The following is a 23,148-nucleotide window of genomic DNA, read 5'->3' as shown; positions in this document are numbered from 1 at the left end:
CTCTTGAATTGATGCTCTAATTTAATAGCCACATGCAACATCTCCTCCAATTCCACATATTGTTGCAATTCTAGTTGATTGGCTATTTCACGATTCAAACCACCAAGAAACCTTGCCATGGTTGCTTCCTTATCTTCATTCAAGTTCAATCTCATCATAAGCATCTCCATCTCCTTGTAATAATCCTCCATGGATCCATGTCCTTGAGATAAAGATTGAAGTCTTTGATGCAGCAATCTATGATAGTGTGATGGTACGAATCGCTTCCGCATGGCTCCTTTCATTTGTCGCCATGTAGTAATCAAGTCATCACCAACTCTCCTTCGGGTGTTTTGCTCATTGGTCCACCATTGGAGTGCATAATGGCCAAACTCCATTGCTGCCAATTTCACCTTCTTAGCCTCTGAATAATTATGGCGGTCAAATATCATCTCCATCTTTTCTTCCCACTCCAAATATGCTTCGGGGTCACTTTTTCCCATGAATGGTGGGATGTTGATCTTGATATTTAAGATTGTCATCTGTTTCTTCCCTCCTATATCTTCCACGGCCAGCTCTATCTTGGACAGCAAAAGTTTCGTCCATACCTTCCTCAAAGTCTCCACCGAATGGCTCCTCATCAAATTCCTCTCTCGGTTTCTCACGGCCTCCTCGTCCTCGGCCTCGTCCTCCATGGAATTCTTGCCTATTTCTTGTGTTCGGAATTCCTTGGGAAACTTCTAGCCTTCCCATCCTTTGATTCACATGCTCAACTTGAGCACTAACCCGCTGTATTGACTCCAAAACAGCTCTCATGTCCACTTGGTCTCCACTCCCGGTAGCTTGGGCATCTCCATGGAATGCTACGGACTCCTCTTCATTGATCCTCAAAGGTGGATCTCCTCTCCTCATTCTTGATTCTGTCATGTTAGTATAATAATGCAATAGAAATAAAATAGGACCTTACAATTTCACTCCCTTACGTGTTTCACTCAAATGAAGACTCTACACTCGTGTTTGCACACTTGTTTAGGCTTTTTTCCCTCTTTTAAGCTCAACACTCTTGCCTTTTTCCACTCAATGAATTATCTAAAAGTTCTAATTAAAACACCCACAAAACAGCAATTAGATCACTAGTATGTTTTAATTAAACTTATCAACAAACAGTAAGCAAAAAGTAGGCAATGACGAAAGAATCCAACAAATCCTAATTTTTCGGCTTTCTAGACAAGAAAACACAAAGTAATGGGAAAACGTTGGAATTTTTGAAAACTGCACCAGATGGTAGTAGATTATGAGTTCAAGAATAAAATTCCAGAAAAAGAAATTCAAATACGAACAAGAATCAAAGAGAACAAAATTATAGAAAAGTGTTGGTTGTTGTTCTTGTAATTCAAGTTTTGTATCAAATCCTTTAACTAATTTTAGTCCAAATAATTTAAGCACCCAAAATCCAAATATCCAGCAGCAAAAATAATTTCCCAGCAACTCAAATATTGAATAAATAATCAAAAAACCCAGCAACTCCAACAAATTTCCAGCAAACAAATCAAACTCCAGCAAACCGAAATATATATATATATATTTTTTATTCGGCTTTACCTCTTCTTTTTTTTTTTTTCACTCACAGAACATAAACAACTGCAGTAGCACCAAAATTGCAATTCCAATTCCAAAACAAACACCAAACCTGTGACCTCTCAATCAAAAATTAAAGTGCAGTTTTTTTTTTTTATTATTTTTTTATTTTTTATATGTTGCCGCAAAACCTTCTCTCTGTTTTTTTTTTCTTTTTTTTTTTGAATATATGAATGCAAATATCTAAGACTAAAACAGCAAAGGAAAACCGACCACACACATAAAGAAACCTAGTTGGCTGAAACTATACTTCCTTTCCTAATCTAAGTTTGATTAATTAATTCCTTTATATTAAATTAGGAATTAATTAATTTACAATGGAAAGAATAAAATAAAAACCTTCCTAAAGTTATTTGTCCAGAAAATAAATAAATAAAAGCCAAAAAGTAATGGTAGTTTCCTAAAACAAAAAGTAAAAACAAATTAGGAAACTAAAAATGCTAGCCTTTTGATCAAGTTGACTTTGATCAATCTTTGACCTCTTTGAGCTTCAAATCAGCTTCTAGATGATTTTTAGGATGCCAAATAAACTGAATATGAAGTGCCACACGTTGCCCATGCTTGGAAAAATGAGAAAAGGCTAATACAGTAAAATACAGTAAAGCCAGCAAGCAATACAGCAAATTCGGCCAAATTGTTGATGCTGTCCGTACAAGCCCTTTTTGATTGCATTTGAGGCTGCTTTAACTTGATTCCATGACCTCTTAGGCATATGTATTGAACCGATAAAGAATTGGAACCATTTCATGCTTTCCGGACTCCAAAATGTACCAAAACCGCCACCCGGGCTCGTTTTGGCTTCTATTGCTTGTATGAGTAAAACAGGCCTTGGTTCTTTAGATATGGCCAACCCCTCTTGACTATGACTTATTCCTTGTATAAAGAAAGCAAGATTATCCTTGAACGTCTTGGCTAGGGCTCTAGTGATTGGCCCCACCTTCATCCGTAACGGAACGACACCCCAGCGGGTTATCGGTTGTATGGGTTCGGATGGATTCGGATCAACTAGATATCGAGATATCATGTGTTTTCAATGTCAATGTAAGGGTCATATTGCAATTCAATGTCCAAATAAGAGGGTCATGGTGATGTGGGAAAGTGGAGACATTGAAACTAAAGAGGAAGAGTTAGACAATGAATCCATGCCACCATTGGAAGACGTTGGTGATGAAGATGAAGGAGATTACAAGTATCTAGTTGGTGGGGACTTGTCATTGGTTGCTAGAAGAGCTTTAACTGTGTACAAAATGATAAGGAGGTACAACGGGAGAACATCTTTCATACTAGGTGCAAAGTCAAGGATAATGTATGTAGTATGATTATTGATGGTGGGAGTTGTACTAATGTTGCTAGTGTTACTATGGTTGAAAAACTAGGTTTACCCACTATGAAGCATCCACAACCATATAAGCTATAATGGCTTAATGATTGTGGAGAGTTGAAGGTGAATAGGCAAGTGAAGATTGCATTCTCTATTGGTGATTATGAAGATGAGGTTATTTGTGATGTGGTACCAATGCAAGCTGGTCATTTGCTTTTAGGACGTTCATGGAAATTTAATAGAGATACGAATCATCATGGTCATACTAATAAGATTGTCTTTAACTTCAAGGGTAAATGAGTGGTGCTTATGCCAGTGACTCATAAATAGGTTTTTAAGGATCAATTGGCTTTACAAAGGGGGAGAGAAGCTGAACAACAACAAGATCAAACTGTATCCAACCACCAAGAGAAGAAAAAGAGTGGTGAGGATGAGAGTGTGAGTGAAAAAGAAAAGAAAAAGAGTGGAAAGAAAAATGAGAGTTTTTATGCAAAACAGAGTGAGATGAAGAAGCTTTTTTGTTGTAAAAAGCCTATGATTGTAATGATGTACAAAGAAGCATATATGAATCATTTAACTAACCTTGATGAATTTGTTTTGCCTAGTTCTATTGTTTCTCTTTTACAGGAGTTCTATGATGTCTTTCCTGAGGAGATTCCAAATGGGTTACCACCGATTAGAGGGATCGAACATCAAATTGATTTTGTTCTAGGATCAACATTTCCAAACTGACCGGCTTATAGGAGTAATCTAGAGGAGACAAAGGAACTTCAAAGGCAGGTAAGTGAATTGCTTGAGAAGGGATATGTTAGAGAAAGGATGAGCCCATATGCTGTACCTGTGTTATTAGTCCCTAAGAAAGATGGAACATGGAGAATGTGTGTAGATTGTAGGACTATTAACAATATAACTGTCAAATATCGTCGTCCTATTCCTAGGTTAGATGATATGCTTGATGAATTGTATGATGTATGCATGTTTTCAAAAATTCATCTTAAGAGTGGTTATCATCAAATTCGCACGAAGGAAGGTGATGAATGGAAAACAGCATTTAAAACAAAGCATGGTTTGTATGAGTGGTTGGTTATGCCATTTGGATTAACTAATGCCCCTAGTACTTTTATGAGACTTATGAATCATGTTTTGCGTGCTTACATTGGAAAGTTTGTGGTTGTGTACTTTGATGATATACTTGTATATAGTAGGAGTTTAGAAGAGCATATAGGGCATTTTAGATTAGTTTTAGATGTGCTTAGGAAAGAAAGATTATTTGCAAATATTAAAAAGTGTGATTTTTGTCAAAATGAGCTTGTATGTATATGACTTGTTGTGATAGTGTTTGACCCAAGAGATTGGGTTTGGTTATACTTAAGAAAGGAGAGGTTTCCGGAGCTACAAAATTCAAAGTTTATGTCACGTGGGGATGGACCTTTTCAAGTTTTGGAGTGGATTAATGACAACGCTTACAAATCAGATCTTCCAGGTGAGTATAATGTAAGTGCTACCTTTAATGTCACCGATTTATCTCCTTTTTGTGCAGGTGATGATTTGAGGACAAATCCTTTTCAAGAGGAGGGGAATGATGAGGACATGACCAGGAGCACCCCAAGATGGAGTTCAGAGCCATTTCAAATCTCTACGGGACCAATAACCAAGGTAAGAGCAAAGAGGTTTAAAGAAGCACTAAATGGTTTAATCCAAGAGATGTTCACATCCCAAGGAAGCAAGTTCATTACTGAAGATGAACCAAAATTGGTCCATATGATTGGAACAGAGGATGCCAACATGAAAGAAAGCCTAATGCATGGAATCCAACAATATGGTGATGTGGCACGATTTGATGACATGGATGGTGATGTGGCATCATATGATGACATGGCACTTTTGTTACCTGGAGGATGATATGCCCATAATCCACAAAATTTTATTTTAGTTACTTGAAGATTGACCAATTAATGAGATAGAAAAAAATTAACATGTACCAATTTGCTTAAAAAATAGGACATACATAGATTTTTGTCATTTAATAACAATGTTGTAAAGAATGCTTATAAAGAAAGATTTTCTGTTCATTTTTAAGAAAAGTAAAAACTAACCTTTCAAATACAAAATGAAAAAGAGAAAAAACTACAGCTTCTAAGTAAAAGGAATATGGAAGAGACCTCCAAACAAAAATTTGATAACATAGTTGCTCAATTTTTGTGACAGATAAAAACATATGCCTTGTCTTTTCTAGTCTTGCTAAGTAAAAATGAATTCAAAATTTTAAAACAATAGTATGCAAGTAGCATCAAAAGAAATGAATAATTCAAGCAGCATCAAAAGAAATGAATAATCTCATTCAATTATTTCACATACAATTCATGTAACTCACATGAATCCAAAGAAGGAAACAATCATCTGACAAAAAACGATCCAATGAATAAACATCAAATATGATTAGTTAAACATCGCAGATGGCTTTAGTGTTGTTTCTCATTTACTTCCAATTTTTCTCAAGTGTTCTGACTCCCTCACTAAATTCCATTAGTAATATAAAATAAACAAATTGTTCAGGGACAAACAATGGAATACTAATTGGCATAATTGTAGATTGAGCACAACCAAATACAATTTTTCTAATGATGCATAAAAGAAAGGCACAAACAAAGCTTATAATGTCAAATGAAGTACATATAGAAAAGACTTACCTGTATATTCTAGGGCAAGGTAGCCAAAAGTTCCCACAAGCCTTGTCCCAATTGAGTGTTTCCCTTCTGAAGCAAGGTGAACAAGTCCAAAGTCTGCAACTTTAGCCTGCATATCATCTCCAAGAAGAATATTTGATGGGTTAAGATCTCTATGGATAAAACTCTGATGGGCTAAACCATGGAGATATTTAACACCTCTTGCAACATCCAAGGCTATGGAAAGCCTTCTAGTCCATTCAAGTGGCTTAAGCCCTTCCTCTTCCCAGCTAAACAGATACCTACTAAGAGTCCCCTAAGGCATGTACTCATAAACAAGGAGCCTCTCATTTCCTTCCAAGCAGTATCCAAGAAGTGCAACCAAATGTCAGTGCTGAACCTTGGAAAGAACATTAACCTTGGAAGAAGAAGAAGAAGAAAGAAAGGTTACAGAGTATCGTGAAATTGGTATGAGACTTAACCAAGAAAAATTCACAATCAATAATAAGCAATTAAACCCAAATCCAAAAAACTACAAACACAATTTATCAACAGAAATACAGAATCCAACTTGTATATCAGTATAACAGTATAGAATGTTGAAAGATTTGAGAAGAGAAGAAAAACCTGATCGGTGAACTTGAGCAGAGATCTGTTCGAAATTTGTTGAAGGAACGGCTGGCTATTCGAGATCTGTTCGATGAAGGTTAGCTGGTGTGAGTGGGTCCAAGAGCGGAGAACGTTTCGAAGGCCAGTGAAGGAGCGGGTCGAGCGGCGAAGGTGAGAGAACAGTAAAGAGGCAAAGGTGAGAGAACAGGTGGAAACATCTTTTTGATGTTTCCCAATTTTTTTTTAATTTGTTTTCTGGATTTGTTTTTAGAAACAAATGGCCAAACAACTACTTTGTTGTTTTGGAAACAAATTTCTACTTTTAAGAACAGAAAACTGTTATGAAAATAGCTGGCCAAACAGGCCCTAACTGATCAAATCGATCAATCCAATCGAATTAAAATTTTTGTATTAGTTATTTCATTGTTATTAAATTATATTAGTTTCAAAAATTCAAAATCAATGGTTGATTTGTTAAAAAAAGAAAAAAAAGGAATGTGCAAAAAAAAAAGAAAAAAGAAAATAATTAACTGATCAAATTGATCAATCCAATCCAATCATATTTTTTTTATCATTTATTTCATTGTAATTAAATTATATTAGTTTCAGAAATTCAAAATCAATAGTTGATTTGTTAAAAAAAAAAAGAACAATGAAACCAATTAAAACTAAACTGATTGAAATATAAAAAATTAAAAAATATATATTAAAAAATAATTATTAAATTTATTTTTGTTTTATTTAATATTTATGTTGGTTTGTATTATTTAGTTCAAAAAATTAATTGTAACTGATATATTATTTAACCAATTTTGTTTTATTTATCTTACTTTAACGACATGTTTGGATAAAGGTAATATTAGCGTAAATCTAATTCTTTTAAAAAAGTGATGACTTTTTTTGTTTGGATTTTATTGTAAAGTGGAAAAATGTGTGTCCAAAGAATTTAGATTCCCATCAATATTAGAAAATATGTAGGAAAGTTGTTTCCACTTATATAGGTATCATTTCGAGAATCCTAAAGAAAATAGTTTTGAAACTTTTTTAAATACATATTTGCCTTTATTTTATTATATAATATTAAATTTAATTATTTATAAATCTCAACTTTGCTATTACTCACCAAATGGACCAAGAAAAAAATTAATTCTCAGGAAACTAGATCCTAAGAAATTAAATTTCTCGAATTAATTCTACTCTCAACTTTGACAGTTCCCAACGGGATCTAAATTCAAATATTTTCATTTTTCAAAACGTTTAGAGATTTAAATAAAAAATTTGGCTTTTTTTTACTACGAAAATGCCAAAATTTTAGCTTTCAAAATGCCAAAATTCATGTTTTCAACTACCTAATATCTAAAATTCAAAAACTGAATTTGCACAATCCCAAGTACAAAACCGACTTTCTAATTCAATTCAAACCAATTACTATCGGATTGGATTTGAAGTTGAAATTGATTTGGATTAAATTCAAATTACAAAACCAATTATCAATTGAATCAAATTAGTTATTTCGAAAATAGATTGATTTTGAACCAATGAACACCCTAATAGGTGTATATGTATATATATTATGTACATATAAATATGTAAGAGGAAGACAGACTTGAGTGTAGCAAAATGCAAGAAAACAATAAGGTGAATGTTAAAGAGAAAATCTCCATCAGTACTACTTTTGAATACATTTTTCCTAAAAGAAAGATAAGAGACAGGAAAGTATGGGGAGAAGGAATTAGATATATATTAATTAAGACTTCAGAGGAAAAGATGTTTAAATGGAATTGCCACCGTTCCTATATTTTAAACAAATGCATAAATAAAAATATATCGATATATATATATTCTTATTCATGTTTTTTTTTTCTAAATTTTCTTATATTTGCTTTAATATTTTTGTTAACCTCTTATTCATTCGACATAAAAAAACAGCATGAGAAGTGTTAGTTGCACTACCAAACGAACTCTATACAGTCTTATTATAAGATTTTTATTTTTTTAACCCCATTTAAAATTACTATCAAAGATATTTATTAATTAATTAAACATATTTGTGTTTAGAAGTATATTATTGAACATTTCAAATGTGTTTAGAAATATATAATTTAACATCTTAAATATATTTAAAAGTATACGATCGAACATTTTTAGATATGAATATCTTAGATGTACTTATAATTATGTGATTGAACATCTGAAATGCATCCAGAAATATGTGCTTGAATGTCTTTAGATATGAACATCTCAAATATGTTCAAAATATGTAAGTGAACATCTCTAATGTATTTAGAAGTATATGACCGAACATCTTTAAAGACATTCATAATTTTGAGACCAAATACTCCAACAAACATATCTTTTCATTTCCCAAAAGTTTTCTAATCGAAAAGAAAATTTTGTGAAATTTTCCTGACTATCAGTTTCGTTTAATAGCATCGTGAAGAGTTTTCGTGCAATGGTATTTGATTTGTAGGCGATTTATGAAAAAAATAAAAATGTTTTGACTTAGTTAAGATTATGAATTGCGAGTATTTTAGGTATTAGAAATATTCTATAAAGGTATTTTATATTTTTTATATATTTAAATGGTAGTATGTAAAAAATGATAGTGTATAGAGTTCTTTTAGAATTGTGAGAAGAATTTCTCAAACAATATTCAATATGACAAAAACTAATAATAATAATACACCAATCAACGAGAAGCCTAACATGAAAATTTTTCTTTGACGTGCAAAGGATATTTTCATGTTCAATAAGAGATGACCAAGTATATTAAAGGAAAAATAAGAGAATGCAGATGAAAGACAAAAAGATGAATTATGAATTATGTCTTCTTCTTTTTTGATTAAATGAATGGGTGCTCACCTCCAAATCCTTATTATATATATATATAGAGTTTTGCTATGATGCATACAAGGTATGCATCATAATTTGATAGCTAAATGTCAGGCAACATGTTGCTTAGCAAAGGTATTAAGCAACATGTTGCTTAACGTTGTATGCTGAAATTATGGTGCATACTTGATACGCATTATAGAAAAATTATATAATAAAATAGAAATTAATTAATTTACAACTAAAATAATAAAATTATAACTTTTCTAAAGTAATTTTTCTAGCAAATAAATAGTTAAAAATCAAAATAAATGACTAGTTTTCTAAAATAAAAGTCAAATTTCAGATTAGGAAATTAGTTGACTAGTTTTACAATTAAGTTGTTTTTGTTCAATCACTAGCTAGTTTAGGCTCCAAATCAGCTCCAATATGCTATGAAGGATGCCAAATAGGATTAATATTGGTTCCCATATGTTTCCCTTGATTGGAATAAGAAAAACTTGCTTGAACAACAAGAAAGACCAAAGCCAGCACCAAAATAGAGATTTTCCGCCAAAATGAAAGCTTGTGCGCAAATGTGATGAATGACCAGCCTTGCTTCTGCCTTGGCATGATTTTATGGCTCTTTAGAGTTCTCAATCACATTCATAAGTCAATAAATTCATTCCTTGTTGCTTGGGATCTAAAAATGTACTAAAACAACTTTCCGAGTCCATTTCGGCCTTCATAACTTGGATGCATAGAACGGCCTTTGGATATTCGGATATTGTCATGCCCTCTTGAGAATTAATAACACCTTGTATGAAAATAACCAGGTTATCCTTAAATCTCTTAGCTTGTGCCTGTGTGATTGGCCCCGTCTTCAATTTTACAAGATTAGCACCCCAGCAAGTAGTCGGTTGTACGGGTATTGACATATTCTCATCAAAAACCCTGAGGGAAAGGATTATGGCTATTGAAATGAAACACCCATCTGATTGGATGAAAGAAATAATTAATTACATCAGCAAAGGAAAGCAACTAGAATACAAGTCAGAAGCTAGAAAATTAATAATGAAAGCTACCAAATAGTGTTTGCTATCAGGACAATTATATAAAAGATCATATGGAAGACCTCTTCTATGTTATCTAGGAAATCCTACTGCTGAAAATATTTTAGTAGAAATGCATGAAGAACAATGTAGCAATCATTTAGGAGGAAAAGCTTTGGCTAGAAGAGTAATGCTTCAAGGATTCTACTAGCTTACTCTTTTAAAAGGCTCATGAGATTATGCTAAAAAGTGTAATAAATGTCAAATATATACCTTAATACATCATGTTTCTTCAAATGAATAAACATCAGCATCAAGTTCTTGGCCTTTCATTCAATGGTGTTTGGATATAATGGGATATTTACCAATGGCACGTGCTCAAGAAAGATTTATTCTAGTAGCCATTGATTATTTTTCCAAATGGGTGGAAGCAAAATTTTATTCAAACATTAAGGATACAGATCTTATTCAGTTCTTTTGGAAGAATATAATATGTCATTTTGGGTTGCCAACAGTTCTAATAGCAGATAATAGGTTTCAATTCCTAAGCTCCAAATTTAAAGAGTTTTGTTTGGAATGGAGAATACAAGTTAGATATTTACTCCAAGGCATCTGCAAGAAAATGGACAAGCAGAAGCAATGAATAAAACCATATTAAATATCTTGAAGAAGAGGCTCAAAGGCTTTAAAGCAAAGTGGGCATTTGAATTACCTAGAGTATTATGGTCCTATTAACTACAACTCAAACACCAGTTGGAGAGACTATATTCCCATTGGTTTATAGTATTGTAGTAGTTATATAATAACACCCTGTACCGAGGAGTACTAGAAAATTTTGTGCTTTAACTGAGTTTGATAGGAGTTGACCAAATGGGCCTCATAATTGATGTTTTTACTGCAAGAAAAATTTCACTTTGACCAAGGCACCATGGCAAAGAACACATTGATTGTAGTTTATTGACTAGTAGTCCACCAAAATCGGAGCTGCAATTAAAAAGTTATGATCAAAACAATTTGTGATCCAGTCTAATTGAGCAAGCTCGAATTTGATTTTTTATTTGCATGAATTTTGGTTTTGAATTGTATACCATTATATAGTACTCATTGATACAAATTTGTGGACTAGAGACACTCTTAATTTTGACTTATGGTTGAAAAGTTATGGATATATAAAGTTTTAATTATTTTTCCATGAATGGTTTTATCGGGTATATTTTTGACACATGTAAAAAATCTGATGATTTAACCCCCATTGACATGCACCATGTGTCAATGCCCTAGCCAATTCAGTGAGTGCACAGTGGCACCATGGGTGGCTTTTCACTAGAAAAGAGGGGGGGGGGGGGAGAAAAAGAGAGAGAGAGAGAGGGAGATTGCTGGCCACCTTCAATTTGCCAATCTCTAGCTACTGATTAGCCACATGCACTACCCCGCTACGAAGACTTCCTTAAACCCAACCATCTAACCAAAAATCAAGGCGAGATCACTGGTGGTGCGCTGGGATTGGGTCATTTTCGATGGCCGCGGCTGTTAGCTCTTCTAACCAATTTCTCTCTCTTTAGCCACCATCTTGCCTTCCACCACCATCATTGCCTTGCCCACTCAAAAACCAACCCCTTCATAAATTTTTCCAGCCAATGGATGGCCAACGTGTTGGTCTTGGAGACTTTTTTTGGTTATAGCGGTGGCTCACTAAGTTTTCCAATTTCAGTGGGTTCGTAATCGACCCACCACCCTTTTTTCCATTAATTTTGACCTTCCTAAACCTAAATATGAGGTTTAATTGTCTTAATTTGAGCTAGTTTGTGAGATTCGATAGCATTAAATTAGTTGGGTCTTTCAGGTGAGATCCTTTCCATCGTTGACTAGATCTTTGACAAGTAAGACTCAATTTGTGATCCTGATACTGATGAGAATCAATCCATATTCGTACAACTAACTACCCGCTGGGTGTTGATTCTTTACAAATGAAGAAGTGACCAATCACTAGGGCACAAGCTAGGAAATTCAAGGACAATCTGGTTAGCTTCACCTAAAGAGTGATTCAATCTCAAGAGAGCATGACAATATCCAAAGATCCAAAGCCCATCTTGTGTATCCAAGTTACAAGGGTGGAAATGGACTCGGCAAGTTGTTTTGGTACATTTTTGGATCGCGGGTAGCAAGGCATGGATTGAAAACTTTATGAACTCAATTGATATCACCAAGAGACTATGAAATCATCTCAAGGTAGAAACAAAAGCATTTAAAATCCACTTGTGCACATAACCCATCTTTTTGGCCGAAAATGCTCATTTTGGTGTTGACTTTGACTTCTTTTGTTGATCAAGCAAGTTTGACTTATTCCAATCAAGAGGTAATGTATGGGAATCAATATTAAACCTATTTGGCATTCTAAATGGCATATTGGCATTCTAAATGCTCATTTCTAATTTAAAATAAAAGAATTAATTAATCCAAATTAAATTAGGAAAGGAAGTTGAAATTCGGGCACACTAGGAATTGTCTATGCTTGGTCTGTTTTGACCTAATCCTTTAGGGTTTTTATTTTATTTTTGAAACCTATTTAAAGACTTATTTTCTCAATAAAATTCAGTACATTATTCATACAGAAAAATATTTGTGAGAAAGAATTCTTTTTGTTCTCTTTAAACACATAAAACACCTAATAGAAATCAAGTGTTTTAGTTTGACTTATCAATAGGACATTCATCACATATTATGGCGTCTTTATCATATACTAAGATTTCTAATTACAAGTTGATTAGGGGTTAAAATGACCATTAAAACATGAACTTAATTGTGATCCGTGCTAATATAATACGGGTTTAGGAATAAGTTGACTTAGATTCATATCAGATACTCTAAACTTCATTTTGGTATATAGATTGTTAATTTTATTCAAGGTTTGTATTAATTTTTCCTTGGTAAATTGTGTGTCAAATAGCCGATAAAAATATTATTTTAATTGGTATTGTATTTTTGTTGATATTTTAGGCATACATGTTAATCGAAGGACTGATCTCGTGGAGGATCTGAAATGACCTGTGTATTAAGGTGAGTTGCACATTTTCCAATGTATTTTTGGGAATTAAATTTATATTATTTTTGCTATTTTAATTTTTGTTAAAATATATGGTGTAAATTAATTAAAGAAAAAATATTATTATTTTTATATATGTGAAATAATAATGTTTTTACAGTTATTTTGTAAAAATTGAAAATTTATGTAGTAAGGTTCAAGAAATAAGCCGGTTGTATCTTTGGAGTGTGTTTTTTGTGCAAAGATTTCGGGGTAAGCTCTTTGGATATTCTGTAGAACTTTTGCTGGGGTTTTCTCTAGTTAGAGCTAGAATAGGGTTTCGATGGAGAGTCCTGGGATAGGATCCTGACAATTTGGTATAAGAGCTTTGGGTTGTTGTATTCCTTAGAGATTATGCATTGTTATCCATCTGTCAATTATCCTTCTATTTCGATATTGTTGAGGTATATTTTTCTAAATCTTTGTTTTATTTCTCTAGGTTCTACCATGATGCGTAGATGGGGTAGATGCAACTCTTGAGAGGACTTGATTGAGAGTTTTGGAAGTAGGTGTACTTTTAGAAAACTTGTCATGCAGTTGACTATAGCTTTGAGAAATACTAATACCATGAGGTACATCATGGATTGGGTGCGACGTTTGGGATCCATAAATTTTAGTGGAGCTGAAAGTCCAGGGGTGGCCATAGTAGGCCTTTTGGTTGACTTACATAGAAAAAATCCTAGATGAAGGGATGTAATGTCTTGATAAGGACCAAGTCAAAATAGCAGGCTTTACATTGGAAGGAGATGCTAGGAAGTGATGGAGAACAAAAAAGATGAGGAGACATCATATTTGGAAGCAATTCAAGAATGTGTTTACAATGGAATATTGCCTTTTTACTTTCCATGAGTCACAAAGAAGAAAATTCGAGAGGCTGTACCAAAGAAATATGACAGTCTTCGAGTACGAAAGGAAGTTACAGGAGCTATCTAAGTTCTATACCCACCTTATTTCGGATGATGTGAGCAAAAAAATAAGGTTTATAGATGGCCTAAATTAGAATATATATCTTTGCATATTTCTAGAGTAGTGCACCCAACTTACTAGTTTGTGCGAGATCCCAAGCTTAAAGTTGAAAGACAGATCTTGATATGCAGAGTGAGGTGTAGGTCATTTGAGGGTGCCTACTCGGGAGCCCCCACCTAAGGGTCACTTAAAAGGAGTCATAGTTTAGGTTCATTTAGCAATAGAGGACAATAAATGGTTGACTAAGTCCCTGAGGTAACTTGATGCGAAGAGGCCACCGTTTCCAACAGATAGCCTATCATTCGATAAGCAGTGGTACTAGCCCTTACTAGAGATCCAATCTTGGAGCCAATTTTAGACAAGCTTATAAAATTTGTGGCACGTCGCATGGTGGGCCATGCGAGTGGGATGGCGTATGCTTTCAGTATGGACAATTTAGCCATATGAAAAGAGATTGCCCTTACCTACCGATTGATATTGAAGTACTAGGTTTTGGCCTACAAGCTCAACAGGCCAGTGGTTATAGGGGTAAGAGTTCATAAGTAAATCAAGCTGCGGGTAGTTTGTCTAGATTAATGCAATGGTCTGTAGAATGAAGCATAGGTAGAGACGGAGGCCACAACCAATGGATCCTGGCCGAGTGTTCGTGATGACGTAATAGAAGGCCTTAGCTACACCTGATGTAATATGAGTACTTTGAATATTTTTTATAATGATGCATTTGTTCTTATTGACTCGGTGGACACAGTCCTTTGTCTCGCGATAGTTTATTACCTAAGTTAGGATAGCTCCAACCCCTTTAGGGTGTCAGTTAGAGACTACCAGCCTTGCAAAAGAGTCATTATGGCATAGCTAAATGCTCAAAGGCTGTTAGGAGTACCACTGGAAAGGGAAATCGATTTTGTGATTGATTAAGTCCTGGGTACTGTTCCTATTTCCTTGCCACAACATTGAGTAGCACTTTCAAAATTAAGGGAGTTAAAGGTTTAGTTGTAAGTATTGGTGGATAAAGGTTTTGTCAAGTCTACAGTATCACCTTAGATAGCACCAGTCTTTTTTCTAAAAAAGGAAGATGGTACCCTCAAATTGTGTATTGACTATAGGAAATTTAATAAAGTTAATATTTCAAATCAAGATTCGTTGCCAATGATCGACTACATGTTTGATCAACTCTAGGGGGCCAAAGTGTTTTCAAAGATTGATTTGAGATCTAGATACCATCAATTGAAGATCAATGAGTATGATATTCTAAGATTGCCTTTAGAACTTGGTACGGGCACTATGAGTTCCTAGTGATATCGTTTAGGTTTACTAATGGTTCAGCGGCTTTCATGGACTTGATGAATTGGGTATTTCACCCGTACTTAGATTGGTTTGTCATCCTATTCATAGATAATATCTTAGTTTACTTAAAGAGTAGATAAGAGCATGTGAGACATTTAAGAATGGTGCTACGGACTTTGAGGCAGCATTAACTATATGAAAAATTTAATAAGCGCCTGTTTTGGTTGGATAGAGTGGGTTTCCTTGGGTAGAGAGTATCATCAAATGGTATTTAACTAGATCATGAGAAAGTGAGAGCCGTGTTGAATGGAAGCACCCTATCTTAGTGACCAAAGTACAGAGTTTCTTTCGATTAGTAGGGTACTATCGTCATTTTATTAAAGGGTTTTCTAAGATAGTGGGGCAATTCCACTAACTAACATGGAAGGAGGTCAAGTTTGAATGCACGGATAAGTGCAATAGATTTTTCAAGAACTAAGGAAAAGGCTGACATCGGCGCCTATGTTAACTTTAACAGATTGGAATGAGGGTTTTAATGTCTACTACAACGCATCTCATTAGGGTTTGGGCTGCGTTCTGATGCTGAACCAAAGGGTAGTTGCTTATGCTTTGTGATAATTAAGGAAGCATGAACTAAGTTACCCTACACATTATTTGGAGTTTGCTATGGTAATTGTCACTCTGAAGACTTGAAGGCATTGTACGCAACCACAAGCCAAATCTACACTGACCATAAAAGCCTTAAGTATATTTTTACTTAGAGGGAATTAGATATGAGGTTTAGGAGGTGGATGAAGCTATTGAAGGGTTATGACTGCATGATCGATTACCATCCAAGCAAGTGTGGTAGCTGATGCTTTAAGTTGGAAAGCTACTGAATCTCTAGCCTAAGTACAATCTGTCTAACTTCCTCAAATAATTGAGCTAAAGAAGTTGGAAGTAGTGATGCATATGTATCATTCTGGTGTATTTTTAACAAGTTTTTAGATGCGGCCAATGCTAGTGGATTATTCTAGAAGTCTAAATGGAAGACCTTAAATGGAGAATGATCAAAAGTAAGATGGAAGAAGGGCTCAACCCGGAGTTCTTTGTTAGAAAGGATGGAGTCCTAGTGTACGAGGATAGGCTTTGTGTTCTCGATATACTAGAGCTTAAAAGGTAGGTTTTGGAGGAAGTACATAGTTCGATGTACGCGATGCATTCAGGGAGTACTAAAATATACCAAACATTGGTAAAGTGCTACTAATGGATTGCCATGAAAAGAGAAGTCCCAAAATTCATATCAAAGTGTCTGATTTGTCAACAAGTAAAGGTCGAGAAGTAAAAGCCTTTAGGACAACTTCAACCTTTACTTATCCCTATATGGAAGTGGGGGCTCCTCATTATAGACTTTGTATTTAAACTCTCTCCCATAGCAAAGAGGTATCATTGTATATGGGTGATTATCAATCGACTCACTAAATCAACACATTTTTCACCTGTGCGAGAATAGTTCTTTCTAGAAAATTTGATTGAGTTATTTGTGAACCATATAGTGAGTCTACATAGGGTACCTATAAGCATCATATTTGACTGAGATCCATATTTCATTTCAAGGTTGTGCTAGAATTTGGTAAATGCATTAGGAGCAAAACTGAATTTTAGCATCACTTTTCACCCACAGACTGATGGCCAGTTAAAGCCGACAATTTAGACCTTGGAGGGTTTTGCATCATGCAATTTAAAGGAAAGTAGGATGAGCAACTACCATTGGTAGAATTTGTCTAAAATAATAGTTACCAAGAAAGCATTAAGATGTCCCTATATGAGGCATTGTATGGGAAGCAGTACAGGACCTCATTCTGTTGGAGTGAGGTGGGTGAAGAAAAGCTAATTAAATCGGAAGATTTGGTTAAGTTTGATTACTCACAGATGACCATGGACAAGGTGAAAGTCATCTAAGATAAACTAAAGGTTGTGCAAAATCAATAGGAAAGCTATGTAGATATATGCAGGAAGGACCTCGAATTTAAAGTCAGTGATTTAGTATTTTCTAAGCTGTCCCCATAGAAAGTAGTTATGCAATTGGTTGATGAGGGAAGTTAAGTCTTCGCTATATAGGCCTATATGAAATAATCGAGAGGATTGGCTTAGTGAAATATAGGTTAGCTTTGCCTAATGAGCTAGCATAAATGCATAATTTATTTCATGTTTCTATGTTGCGGAAGTACATCTCCAATCAGTCACACAAGCTTGAGACACCAAACATCAAGCTACGGGAAGACTTATCTTCTGTGAAGCAGCTAGTGCATATTTTATATCGTGAAGAGTGAGTGCTTTGCAATAAGACCATTCCCTTAGTCAAAGTCCTTTGGAGGAATAATTTGGTTAAAGAAACAATATGGAAACCCAATGAGTATGCGGATCCAGTACCCTTATCTATTTCAACGAAGCACGAAATTTTATGGATGAAACTTTTGTAAAGGGGTAGATTGTAATACCCCTACCGAGATGTACCAGAAATTTTAGTGCTTTGGCTGAGTTTGACTAGAGTTGATTGGGATTGACCAAGTAGATCCCATAGTTGACTTTTTGTTATGAAACAAATTTTGCTTTGACCAAAGTACTGTGGAAAAGTACGCATCGACTCGAGTTCGTAGACTAAAACCAGAGTTGCGATTAAAAAGTTATGATAAAAACAAATTATGGTCTAAGCTGATTGAGCGAGACAAAGTTTAACTTTTCATTTGTATGGATTTTGGTTTAACTTGTATACCATTGTGTAATACTCATTGATATGAGTTTGTGGACTAGCAGCATGCTTAATTTGGACTTATGGTTTAAAAGTCATAGAACTGTAAAATTTTAATTATTTTTCGGGACTGGTTTTACCGGGTATATTTTTTACACATGTGAAAAATATGATGATTGAATCCCCACTTGTATGCACCACATGTCAGCACCCTAACAAAATTTATGAGTGTAAAATGTCACCATGGGTGATTTTTTATTGGGCCATCTGGAAAGAGAGATAGGGGAAAGAGGAGAGAAACCAAGAGGGAGGAAAGAGATAGAGAGACTGTTGACCACCTTTAGTTTGCCCCTTTTTAGTCATTAACCAGCTAGACCCACTGTCCCATTATGAAGACCATCTCAAACCCGACCAGCCGATAAAAAATCTTGGCAATATCACTAGTAATGCATTAGGATTGGGCCATTTTTAGTGACGGTAGTTATTGGCTTTACTGGTCCATTTCTCTCTCTCTTCGACCACCATCTTGCCTCACTACAGCCTCTATTTCCTTGCTCACTAAAAGTTGACCCTCTTTTAAATTTTCCTAGCCAATGGATGGCAGACATGCCAACACTGGATACTTTTTTCACTGATGGTGTTCGCTCACTGGTTTTTTGGGTCAACCCGCCACTTCTTTCCATTAATTTTGACCCTCATGAACCCAAATTTGAGGTTTGATTGCTTAATTGCAGCTACTTTGCGAGATTTGAGAGCATTAACTAAATTTTCCAAGTGACATCCTGGCTACCGCCGGCCATCTTTTTGACAATAAAACATAATTTGCAATCCTTATACTCTAAGCTTCATTTTGGTATATAGATTGCTAATTTTAGTCAATGTTTGTGTTAATTTTTCTTTGAATAAATAGTGCATATAATACCCTATAAAAGTATTATTTTAATGGGTATTGTATTTTTGTTGATATTTTAGGCACCTGTGTTAACTAAGTGATCAGTTCTATGGAGGATTTGGAGTGACCCATGTATTTAGGTGAGTGATATATATTCCAACATATTTTTGGGAATTAAATTTATGTTATTTGTGCTGTTTTAATTTCTGTTAAAATATATGGTGTAAATTAATCAAAGAAAATTTATTATTATTTTTATGCATGTGAAATGATAATGTTTTTACAATTACTATGTAAAAATATAAAATTTGTGTACTAAGGTGGGAGAAATAAGGCAATTATATTTTTGGAGTGTATTTATGTATAGAGATTCTTGGGTTAAGTCCAACATTTAGGGGAGATGCTGTTAGATTTTCTGTAAAACCTCTGATGGGGTTCCACTAGTTAATGCTACTCTAGAGTTTTGGTAGCGAATTCTAGGAGGGTCTTGATATATACCAACAGAAGTTTCTAAGAGCACAGTTCGAACTAGTGGCCAACTCGAAAAGAAGAATGATACTTTAATGGCCCATGCATTGGACGAATCATAAGAAAAAAGAGAAGCAATTGCTATCTGTTTGTTAATTTTGAGTCAGAGACTTGATACAATGAAAAGTGTTCAAAACTCTAAGGAAACCAACTTTGGATGGTTAGGCCCAATTGGGAAGGACCCTATTGTATCATTCAAATTCCTCATCCTAAAGCATATAGTTAGAAAATTTAGAAAGGAAAGAGATCCCCTGCACTTGGAATTTAGAATGTCTTGGAAGATATTCTTCTACATAATTGGTTATGTGTTTTTTTCTTCATTGTGTCTGTTGGTACTCTTTTTCCTTATTAAGGTTTTCCCTAAGGTTTTAACAAGGTCAACTACATCCTTCATGCTTGTTTCTTTTCCTTCTTTTTTTTTTTTTTTTTTTTTGGAATTGAAGGGGGGCTAGTGGTATCCTAGTACCTTTCCTATTTTTTAAATATTTGATAAATGTTTTTTAAACTTTTTGTCAAATTTTTAAATAGTAGTCACATGCTTGTTCATTTCATACTTGTTTCATTGCATTATGGTTGTTTATATGTGATTGCTAAAGTTGTGTCATCTTAGTCTGAAACGAAAAATGGAAAATCTTCAAATTGAAAGCATTTTAGGAAGAGGACAATTTCATCTTAGACCAGAATGACTACAAACTGGCCTAAGGTTGGAATGACTATAAGCTGAATACTGATGTTATTCGGAAAAACTGCGAACTAATCTTAGATTGGGATCTTGGATTGGGAAAGCTATGAATCATAGTGCCATATAATAGTTCATTATGATGGTCTTTCTTTCAAGATTAGTCATAAGACACTTAGGTATTTTTTTAGAAGTAAGATGGAAAAAGTGCAAAAATAAAATATTATTATTTGGCCAATATAAATTTGATTCTAGCCAAAAAAAAAAAAAAAAAAAAAAGAAGAAGACAAATAAGGAATTAAAACATGGCATATTCTATGTTAGTCGCTCCTATTTTGCTTCAATAGGAAATAACATAGAAGCATAATAACATGAACAAAAGCTGCAACCATTTCATTTTGGCCAATACAAAGTGGTTTTAGCCAAATAATGAAATTGAAATAGATTAAGGTTGATATAACAACTTCAACTGCCAAATATATAACATGACGACATATTATAACTTTAGATATTTAGTTCCTAAATTGAGGAAAGAGTTCAAAAGAAAACCATTAAGGCTACAAAAAGAAGTCAAAACATAAAATAGAATCTATTTGGGTATAGTGTTGATTGCAACCTTGGTTGTATCTTCCAAAACCTCATCAATGCTAATCATCTCTTCAACTTCTTGTGCTCTAGATGGACCACTTGTTTTAGCCACTTTGGAGACTTCATCTCCATCATTAATCCTTTTTTCGGTCACCTTATCATCATTTGAATCTTCAAAATTAAAAGATATCATAGAAAGCCTGATTGGTTCTACAATTTGGACCAGTTTAACTTTGATTGTTCTTTCTTGTGAATAAGGATGTCCTTATTTAGCTCATGATGACCTTTCAAGACACCAATTCCCATGCTATCATCAGCAGCCTTCAATGCTTTTTTCACATTCTTCTTTTTAATTTCTAGTTGGGTTCACTGATGAGTGATTTTAGCCTTAAACTTTTTCTTCTTCATTTTGACCTTTGTCATGAGCTAAGTTATCAGCCTTCAAATAAGGTTTTGACATTCATTTTCTTTCTTTGCAATTCTTTCTTAGTTTTGGCATGTCTTTCAGATGCTATGACTTCATTCTGGAAGGCTTGGAAGAAATGACTTTTTTTATTTGTCAAATATGCAATTAAATATTTCAAACTGTAAAAAAGGATGAGAAGTCACCATGAATAACAAAGATAGAGAATTTCCCCTTAGAGTTGGATCATTCACTGAGTCAATTGAAGCTCGATCCAAAGATGGCACTGGCTAGTTTTAAATGGATGTATGGTTTCCAAAGTTTTCTTGAAAACTTGTTTCTTTCGGCCATATCACTCTAATCTTCTCTATTTTTTTCATTAATTTTCTCTTTACTTCTTTTAAATGGAGGCAATTTGCCCCATTTGGGTTAGCCATAAGATTGTTGGTAGGAAAATTTTCTTGCATAGACAACATATTGGTCAGTGGTGGGTAAGTTTGATACGAACCTAAGTTGACACGTGCCTAAACTCATATTATATTAGCCCAGATATCTCAGATTTTAATGGAATGACCTCAACCCCTAACCAACTTGTGATTAAAAACCTTGGTATAATAAAGACGCCACAATAAGTGATGGATATCCTATTGATAAGTCAAAACTAAAACATTCACTCTCTAATGGTGTTTTAGGTGTTCAAAGAAAACAAAGAGAAATTCAACTTCATAATAGATTTTCTGTAAAATATTCAAGCTTCATTCTCATTGAAAAATAACCCTTAAATAGGTTCAAGACTTGAAACAAAAAACCTCAGAAGATAGGACAAAATCGGCCACCAAAGAATAGGAAACCTACTGTTGGCCGATTCTCACTCCTTTCGTAATTCTAATTTGGATTAATTAATTCCTTTATTTTGGATTAGGAATTAATTCATTTACATTGAAAATAATAAAATAGTAACTTTCCTAAGTTTATTTTTCCAGCAAATAAATAAATAAAAATAAAATAAAAGACTAATTTCCTAAAATGAAAAGTTAAAATCAAATTAGGAAACTAAATAACTATCTTTTTGACTAAGCTATCTTTGACCAATCTTTGACCAATTTAAGCTCCAAATTAGCTTCCATATGCCTTGTAGGATGCCAAATCGGATTATCATTGAGTCCCACATGTTGCCCTTGATTGGAACAAATAGAAAAAGCCAACTCAGCAAAATACAGTAAAGCCAGAAACAAAATACAGTGAAATTGGCCAAACTTCCTCCTATGCGTACACCACCTATTTGGATGCTTTAGCTGCTGCCTTTTCTTGATTCTATGACTTCTTAAAGATATTCATCGAATCCATGAAGTGTTGGAACCATTTCTCGCTGCCCGGAGTCTATAATTGTACTAAAACAGCTACTCGGGTTCGTATTGGCCTCCACCACTTGGATGCTTAAAACGGATCTTGTATTTTTGAGTATTGAGAAGCTCTTTTGAGAATTAATTACTCCCTTTATAAAGGCATCTAGGTTGTCCTTAAATCTCTTAGCTTGAGCCCTAGTGATCGGGCTGGTTTTCATCTGTATCGCGTCAGCACCCCAGCGGGTTGTCGGTTGTGTGGGCACGGGTGGATTCTCATCAAAGTTGGAAGGATTTAGCTTTGGTTTCTTAGCCACTGGTTTTAAAGTTAGCTTTTCCTTCTTTCTTTCTTCTTGTATTTGTTTTTTCCTCCTAGCTTCTTTAGCAGTTTAAACCTTTCATGTGTGGGGTTTTATGTTCAAGCCAAGTAAATCGGGACTTAGGTTTCTCCAAAGTTGTGTCCACGATTCAGGAAGAGGGTTGTTAACAATAAAGTTGCAATGTCTCAACCAATCAATCTTAGAAACTTTGATAATAGGAGGAGGTTTGATTGAGACACCCTGTGGGAATTTCTTT

The 23,148-nt window shown here is 34.3% G+C and overlaps 1 pseudogene; it reads right to left on the bottom strand.

Annotated features, from left to right (window-relative positions):
- The window catches only part of LOC107426932 (endo-1,4-beta-xylanase 5-like), a 29,490-nt pseudogene extending 8,358 nt beyond the window's left edge, over positions 1–21,132 (bottom strand).
- Positions 21,133–23,148: the final 2,016 nt, after the last annotated feature.

Source organism: Ziziphus jujuba, chromosome 9 (assembly GCF_031755915.1).
Source record: "Ziziphus jujuba cultivar Dongzao chromosome 9, ASM3175591v1".
Lineage (NCBI taxonomy): Eukaryota > Viridiplantae > Streptophyta > Magnoliopsida > Rosales > Rhamnaceae > Ziziphus > Ziziphus jujuba.
This window is presented reverse-complemented; position numbering and strand designations above follow the sequence as displayed.